The sequence below is a fragment of the Alnus glutinosa genome, chromosome 5, assembly GCF_958979055.1.
Source record: "Alnus glutinosa chromosome 5, dhAlnGlut1.1, whole genome shotgun sequence".
Lineage (NCBI taxonomy): Eukaryota > Viridiplantae > Streptophyta > Magnoliopsida > Fagales > Betulaceae > Alnus > Alnus glutinosa.
Window position 1 is genome coordinate 8,739,811 of NC_084890.1, and position 8,424 is coordinate 8,748,234.

General features: G+C 35.4%; 1 long non-coding RNA gene across 1 annotated transcript; it reads right to left on the minus strand.

The window, feature by feature from the left end:
• Window positions 1-4,558: 4,558 nt before the first annotated feature.
• Window positions 4,559-6,291, minus strand: LOC133867850 (uncharacterized). Its single transcript, XR_009900217.1, has 2 exons — window positions 6,109-6,291; window positions 4,559-4,716 (listed from the first exon to the last, which is right to left on the minus strand). It is a non-coding gene; the product is annotated as an uncharacterized LOC133867850 (long non-coding RNA).
• Window positions 6,292-8,424: the final 2,133 nt, after the last annotated feature.

An 8,424-nucleotide genomic window follows, 5' to 3' on the forward strand; every position in this document is an offset into this window, starting at 1 on the left:
TTTAAACCAGAAGTGAGTGATATGTTTTTATAATTAGGGGGAATCCTCTTCACACTCCATAAAGAAAGAGAATTCTTTATAATTGACACTTGTCTTGTAAGGCATGATTGAACTTTCCATGTGTGTGCGATTTCCTCTCCTTTGATGACGAGATGATCGGGCGTTTTCCTTGTGGAGAGTTGACTTGAGCTAACATCTTTTAGCGTTTTCTTCAGAATGAGAACCCAACAGTTCGATCGAGACAAAATCGACTCTCCATACCGAGATGTCTTTAGAGTCTGTACTTGAACATTCTGATTATTGTCTAATGGATACTTATTTGTACATCACTCTCCATTATTGGTTAGAGTACACATCCCGGATGAGAAATGGTAATGCTTCTTGGGCAGGGAGGCTTGGAAGGTTTTCCTTTGCCACCTTCCGTTGTCAAGTTTATGATTACAATGCGGAAGAACAATTCAGATCGGCTAGGAAAGTGGATAATTGTAAGTTGTGAGGAGCCTCGTATTGACCGAGGCGGGGTTGGTGGTGGTTGTGGTGTGAATGAGTGTGTAGAAGTTCTCCATTATCAGAAAGTTTCTAACGAGTATAGAACGGCCGGCAAGGTTTAGTTGTCGCATCTGGTGAGAACATAGGTGAGGTACAAGTGAGAGAACTACGTCAAGGGTTGCAGATGGGTTGGTGAAGAGATAGGAAAAAGGCATAGGGGGGGGGGGGGGGGGGGGGCTGGAATGAACTCTCTCTCCTCAAGTGAGAGAGACCTTTCAATCTCCTTAAAATTCTTTCTTATGTTTTGTTACTCTTTTTTAAGTTTACTTTTATTTTATAAGTAAAATGTTTGTCGTTGGGGTTTGGTTAGGGGGTTTTGTGGCGTTTTCTTGTGTTGTGGGATGTTATATATTTTGTAGTTTAAAGGTTTTAAAATTAGGTTTGCGTAATGTTTGGGATGTGGGTAAAAGATTATAATAATGTTTGGAATGTGAGTAAAGAAAGAAATATTGAAATTGATGAACTTGATGATATTTGTGCTCCAATGATCATCGTCTTGGTTTGAACCACCTCATGGTGGTGATTCACTCTAGGACGACATTGCCACCTCATCTCTTTGGCATCCTGCATTAAACAAGTTTCTTCAATTAATTCTTCGGGTTGGAGAAGCATATCTTGGCCAATGCAGAAAACAATGCACAAAAACCACATACACTTCAGATAGTCATATTAAAAGCATTAAAAATGATGGTAATTTTAGAGCAAAATAAAAATAAAAATAAAAAAAGGAGCACTACTAGTCAGCGACTTTTACATGTAGAACCAACCGTGCTCTTATCTGGGAGAAGCTTGAACGGGAATTTTAGAGCAAAAGAACCAAGTAAATTACATGCTCAGATGCTATATAATGTCAGCTTAAATAAATGTGTTTGTTCTCAGTTCCTTCATATTGTTTATACCTATGGAGGAAGTGGACTAGGAGTCATTCTTCCATGAACCAGCTTCTAACAGGCTAATTAGGCAATAAAACTGTTCGCTAATCAAGAGAAACACATAACAATCATTTTTTGCTTCCAGAGAGCATAGCAGTAAAGTCATGTAAAAGGTGTCGATTCCCAGTTTCAAATCCAAAATCCACACATATTGCTACCCCCACAAGAAATTACACTGGTCTCTTCAAGGCCACAGCTACAATGCAGCCTTTTGGAGGCTTCTTATTGCATTTCTATAGTGTGTGCACCCATCTAGTTACAATAAATGAAATCACTCCCAAAAAACATAATTGATTTTCTAAGGAGCATTTTCCGTGTATGCTGCATTAGGATAACATGAAGTATGTTTTAATATTTTCCAAAAATCATGTTATTCATCCTCCCATATCAATTCCAAAGATAGTCGAAAACAAAACAACAAATACCCATAAATTGTAATCAATCAGAGTTAACTGATTTGCTAACATCATAACTCAAAGGTACTTGTGTAATTACAGGATCACTAGCTACTAGGTAGCGATTTGTAATCCTTTGAGGATGTGTATAGTTGGCCCCAACACATCCACCGTAAAGGAGCAATTTTGTCCCTAAAATTTAGAAACATATATATCCACATGATTTAGAAGCATGGACTTGAATTTTCATGGAAAAATTATTTGAGCATAGACAATAGATTAACCGGTGGTGGAAATAAAAAGCACGATAACATGAGTCCTCTGCACAATATTTAAACATTGCAAACTAATCAGCAAGGAAATCAAGCATATTATTACCTTGATGATGAAAATTAAGAAAGTAATTCACTTTGCTGCTTAATACTAATAACGGCTCTTAATTAGAGGAAAACCTTATCAAAAGACATGGTAATATGTAGTACCGATGGCTAGTACTTACAGAGCAAGGTGAGGATTCTCTCTTTACTGCATTCTGATAAGGAAACTTTTCCATGCATGTCAACAAGCTACCGTCTTGAAATCACTAACTTTCTATATTGAAACTTCCAAGTATTTCTAGGATCCTTTCAAAAGGAAAGAGGAAAGAAGAACTTCAGAACTAAGTTCTGATGGACGGATTTGTGAATAAACTGTGGGACAACTCGACTTTATATAGAAGGGGAATGCAGAGCTGCATGTAACCAACGATGCCAAGGTGATAACACCTGCCATCAGCAGATATTAGCTGTCAACCATCGAAAAATGTAACGCTAAACCTTTTTTGCATGGTGTCGCTCTAAACGACAAGGTAGATAAGGTGGAATCAATTCATCACTCAGTTCCGTTTTTTATTGTTTCTTTTATTAATACTTAAAAAGGAAACTACAACACAATTGCTTGACAAAACGCTTATTTACAAGCATATTCTACTCACAGAAACTAAATGATGTCTAACCATCCAGTTGGTGGTCATTGGCTTGAGAAAGAAAAACCTGGATGCTTCAACCTCAGGGAGAGAGAGAGACATTACCATTATTGTAAGGGTTGTGCTACTATTTGTCATACCCCCATTTTGGTATTAATATCTGCGGTGTTTGGCTTTAAAGTTGATAACTTTGTTAAGCATTATTCTGTTTGGTAATCTGGATTGTTATAACTTGGGGTCTAAAATGAATTTTTCACTTATGTAACTTATGTTCTTTTGTAAGGAATTGATTGTTTAGCTATTCATTTTTATGTTGCTTATTTCAAAATTATAGTTCATTATGCATACTTGCTCAAAAGTTCACAATTGTAATGGAAATGATCAACAAAAACAGGTCCAAGCTTGCCTTACTAAATTGTAGTTAATGAGTCTTTAGGATTATTTTATAGGTTTCTAAGGGTTGTTTGATTAATTTTCAGTCTTAGTTAACTAAAGAATGTTAAAATTATTGATCACACATATACTAAAGAGAAAAGCAAGAAGATGATAATTATGTGTTGGTGATGAGGTGGTTGAAGAAGAAGAAAGAGACCTAAGAATATTCTTTCCCCATGTAAATATTTGAGATTACAGTTCTGATCAATCTGATGTTTTATTCACTAGAGAAAAAAAAAAATACTTATTTCTCAAAAAAGTCATTCAACTCACAATTGTATTCATAATTTGTGAAAAACCTAAGTTCGAAACACATAACATGATCAAGCTATATAAACTTGAAGTTGTCCAAAAAGGGTAAGGCAAGTTTACCTGAATAATCCACTTCCACCTTTAATAACAACCTTCATGGTAACACATGAAAGAAACCACAAAGGATGACATGTGCTCATCTAGCGGAACCATTTAGATCACAATAAAACAGAAGCTATTGTTTTTTGTTCAGAATAATGATTCTGACCCTGGATCAAATTCTTGAAAAACCCAAGACCAAATTTTAGACAAGTATGATAATCTACAAGGTAAAATAACCATCAACATTTCTATTCTAGGTATCTAGTTCATATGGTAAAGAAAAAGTAGCTCTAATACATTCCCAGAATTAATCAATGGGCCATTAACCACCTATAATGCAGTATTGATTGAAATGATCGACAGAATTCTCAGACAATCATTTCCAGATCAATTGACAGACTTCTTAGACAAACCTTTCAATATCGATTCACAACAAGGCTCAATAAACTGAAACCTTGACAATACATATTGGATCTCACAATGACTTTGGTGAGTGATTATACTTTTGTGTCAAATAGCAAATGTGCAAGATCTTGGATTTCAATATTCATTTTAAAAATAGAAAAAATTACAATTTAGCCTCCCAAACTGCCATCCATTTGCAAGTAGCCCCACGAACTGCTAATGCTTGGACTCTGGGCTCTCAAACTACCAAAAAGTTTAAAAAATGCCAATTTTGTCGAAATGTGCCTATAATACTCCTGCCACGTGTCATTTTCAATTATACTTTTGTGTCAAATAGTTTGTGCAAGATCTTGGATTTCAATATTCATTAAAAAAAATAATTTGGATATGAAAATGGCAGCACTTATATTCCAACTAATAACTATCACCATCGTACTAGTGTTGTAGTTTTACTCTTAAATCTTATACGGACCGGTTTAGGTATCAAAGTCTCCAAAAAGAAAAAGAGAAAATGAAACCCATCCAAGCAAAAGGGAGAATATAGAAACATAAAAAACTAAGTCATTACAAGATCAAACATAAAGTACTTTTAAGTTGTTAGAGACTATCCTACAAGCTTAAAGGCATAATTCCTGCAGACAATCTACCATCCTTCCTCCTTCCTTCAGCAAGCAGCTAAATCCTATAAAGTTTCAAGATGACCAATAATCATAACATGACCAGGTCAAGGTATCAATACATAATATCTCTTCAAACAAAGCTGCATACGAAATGATGTATATAGAACATAAGTAATTTCTACAAAAATGGTAAAGAAAGAGACAATTTGTGAACGGGTGGTGTAACCACGATTCTCAAATTTGTTTACTTTATTCAGAAGTTCATTAATGTTAGTGTTCATAGTTTCCATCCATATCCTGTTAATAGATGACCGGTGGAGTCTTGGGGATTTTCAGAATATATAATTTGTGATAGATAAGCTCTTCCCTTGTTGCTTTGTTCATTTATTTGTACTTTAGACTGCTTTGTGAGACTTTAGTTGTTGTTGCAGGGTCCCTCAGAGGGCTCTCCCTGTCCCTTTGTATTCTATGGGTTTTTCCAATGATTTTTCATGTATTCATTGAAAAAAAAAAATGAATATATTAGCGTAAATGTTGGTCATAATTACTTTGAAATCCCAAAGCAACCAATTGCATAAAACTTGGAATAGGAAATTCTCAATTTCAAGTGAAATGGAGAGCCATTTCAAGGCCAAGATTTTATTTTATAGATTTAACGGTGTACATAATATCACGTGGTGAATATGTTGTCATGGCATTAAATACACTGTTACATGCAACAAAATAAAAACTTGACCATAAAATGACTCATCTTTATTTCAAGTAAAATGGAGAGGATCCTTGTCCTGTTATAAATCTTTAAGCATGGAATAGCAAAAACCTAAAAATATCATTAATACAGTTCAATTAATCTACTAATGACTGTGAAACAGGAAACAAAATACTTCACTAATATACATTTCTCTGTCACTTTTAAGAAGGTAAGCCTTATACAGATTTGCTATTGTGGGTTTACATATTGATTTTAAAGCAAAACCAAAGCTTAAATCTTGCAAAAATCAACAGACATAATGAACCCAATTGAAAAGCAGATTACAGCTGCTTCGTGTCTAGGATGCACTGGTAGAGTCAAACACTACATTTAGAATTTCCAACTAAAAGCCCTTGTAAAATAAAACTTCATATAAAAAAAGAATGGCAATACATCTAAACTGAGCCATAATTAGTCTTGGGATATCATTGAAGACTAGAAGAGGTATACCCAGATACCTTTTCATTATTTGGGCATTGATAAACATGGGATTAGTACAACTAACAATAGCTAATGCACTAATTAGGCACCTACTGTGTCTAATTGTATGTGATTATTGTACCCATTACTCCCAAGTCCACACGCTCTACTGAATAGATAGCATTCTATACAAGCATGTTGTGTGTGAAAACAAAAATTCAATCACGACGATGTTGATAATCAGACTTGGTTTAGTGAAAGATGAAGGTGCTAATTGTGTTACCTGAAAAGGCTCGCCAACTGCAATTCCTTTCACCTTCTCAGTAGCAACGGAGAGTAGTGCAGGGTTTCATTGGGCATTTTGCGTAAAATGAAACCGTCGCCGGACACCCCGCCCTAGAACGCCAGCTCATGCGTAGCCTATTAAATAATTTCAGGGAAAACTACAAACGAACCACCCCACCCAAACTACCCACATTTTTTAAAGTAGTCCTCTAAACTACTAAACACGAGCATTATTATCTCCAAATTATCAAAAGAGTGTCAAAAAGACCTTCAAACTACCAAAGAGTGCAAAAAAGATCAATTTTATCGAAATATTACAATAATACCCTTGTCACATGCTATATATTCAATTAAAAATAAAAATAATATATATATATATATATATGTCACATGCTATATATTCAATTAAAAATAAAAATAATATATATATATATATATATATATGAAGGGGTGGCTCAAGGCGCGCCTTTGGAACAAATTTTGGCCAATGAGGGTGACGATGATTGAACCACCCCATGACCATCAAAAACCAAAATGAGGGTGGCCGAAACCATTCTCAATAGCCTTGGAACCACCCCCATTTGGCCTGAGGGTGGAATCGTTCACCCCAGACCAACCGATCTAGGGGTGACCGAACCATCCCCTTAGCCCATGGGCATGGGGGTGGTTTTGCCACCCCCACAAAACCAAAGAGAGAGAGAAAGAGAGAGAGAGAGAGAGAGAGAGAGAATTGAGAGTTTGGCCTTTGGGGGTGGCCGAACCACCCCTCTGCTACCTCCAAACTAAATGAGGGTGACCCAAGGCTCTTGAGGCCTGAGGGTGACTAAACCACTCCCAATGGCCATATGGGTGGTTCAGCCATGCACCCCCAAACTGGCTAGCCACCCCTCTTTTTTTTTTTTCTTTCTTTTTAACTCTTTTTTTTTAAAATATTTTTAATTTTTCTTTAATTTTTAAATTTAATTTTTAATTTTTTTTAATTAAATATATGACACGCGCCAAGAGTATTATAGGAATATTTCAACAAAATTGGTCTTTTTAGTACTCTTTGATAGTTTGGGGGTCATAGTGCTAGTGTTGGTAGTTTAGGAAGCTACTTTAAAAACGATGAGTAGTTTGGAAGGCTTTTTTATAGTTTTTCCTATAATTTCAAGGAGTTGAGAGGTAGTTTTCTTTTTCTTTTTAACCGCAACCACTTCTACTAGACGAGAGGTGTGGATAGATATCACAACAATTTTGCTATTTCAATTACTAATATTCGTATATATAAGATCTTTAATATGGGACTCACATGTTCAAGTGAGTTTTGGATTGTTCGTCTACCTATTTGGCTAGATGGGGGCTCTATGTTACCTCTTTTACAACAAATTGCAAGAATTCTAATCATTCATCATTAGTTTCTTTTAATTTTTTTTATAATTATGTTGGAATTTCAAAGAATTATAAAAGACCTCAACCGCTTAAGAAAACTTTACCAATGTGATATTGTGATGAGAGGAACTCCAATAATTCCAAACACATCTTTTTAAGAGCCAACTACTCCGATCCCTTGAGGGGTTAGGAGATGGCTAGTCACTCCCTATTATGGGTGGACATCTTTAAGATTAAGGGTGTACAGCCACAACCAGAGTGCTCAGTTTTTGTCATTTAAATAAATGCAACCATAACCGTTGGTTATCCGGATAACCGGTTTTCATATATTGTTGATTTTTTTTTTATTATTTTTTTTAATCCAATATCTAATCATAACCGGCTGGATATCTTTTATCTCGGCAACCCTGCCATCTTCCTGAAGGCCACTGCCGCACCCCAAAGTATCTTTTTCTATTTCTCCGACATCCTTCCATCGGATCCCCTTCTCTTTCTCACCACATTCTTTTTCTGTTTCTACCTTCTGCATGTACAGAACAAGCTGGCCGAGTGAGCCTCATTATATTCTTTTTCTACAAATATATAAGAGTGAGGAGATCGAAGTTGTTGAACAGTAATATAAGAGGGCTTCTCTTGGCTGTAGGTATGTCTTTGTTCGTAGCTTATGAATTCACAATCAAAATTCAGCTAATTAGCTGCAAGAGAAGACCTGGGGGAAAAAAAATATTTCTTGAGAGAAATAATCATGAAATTAAAAGAAGTGCTAGAACTAAAGACTTCAATCTTTCATAGGTGGTGAGCATAACTCGCTTAATTGTGACAAAAAAAAAAAAACAAAACAAAATAGATAGAAACTCAATTCATCGATGAATTAATCGATCAGTTATCAAAATTTTGATATAGGTTTTTTTCTTTTTTCTTTTTTTTTGAGAGAATTTTGGTA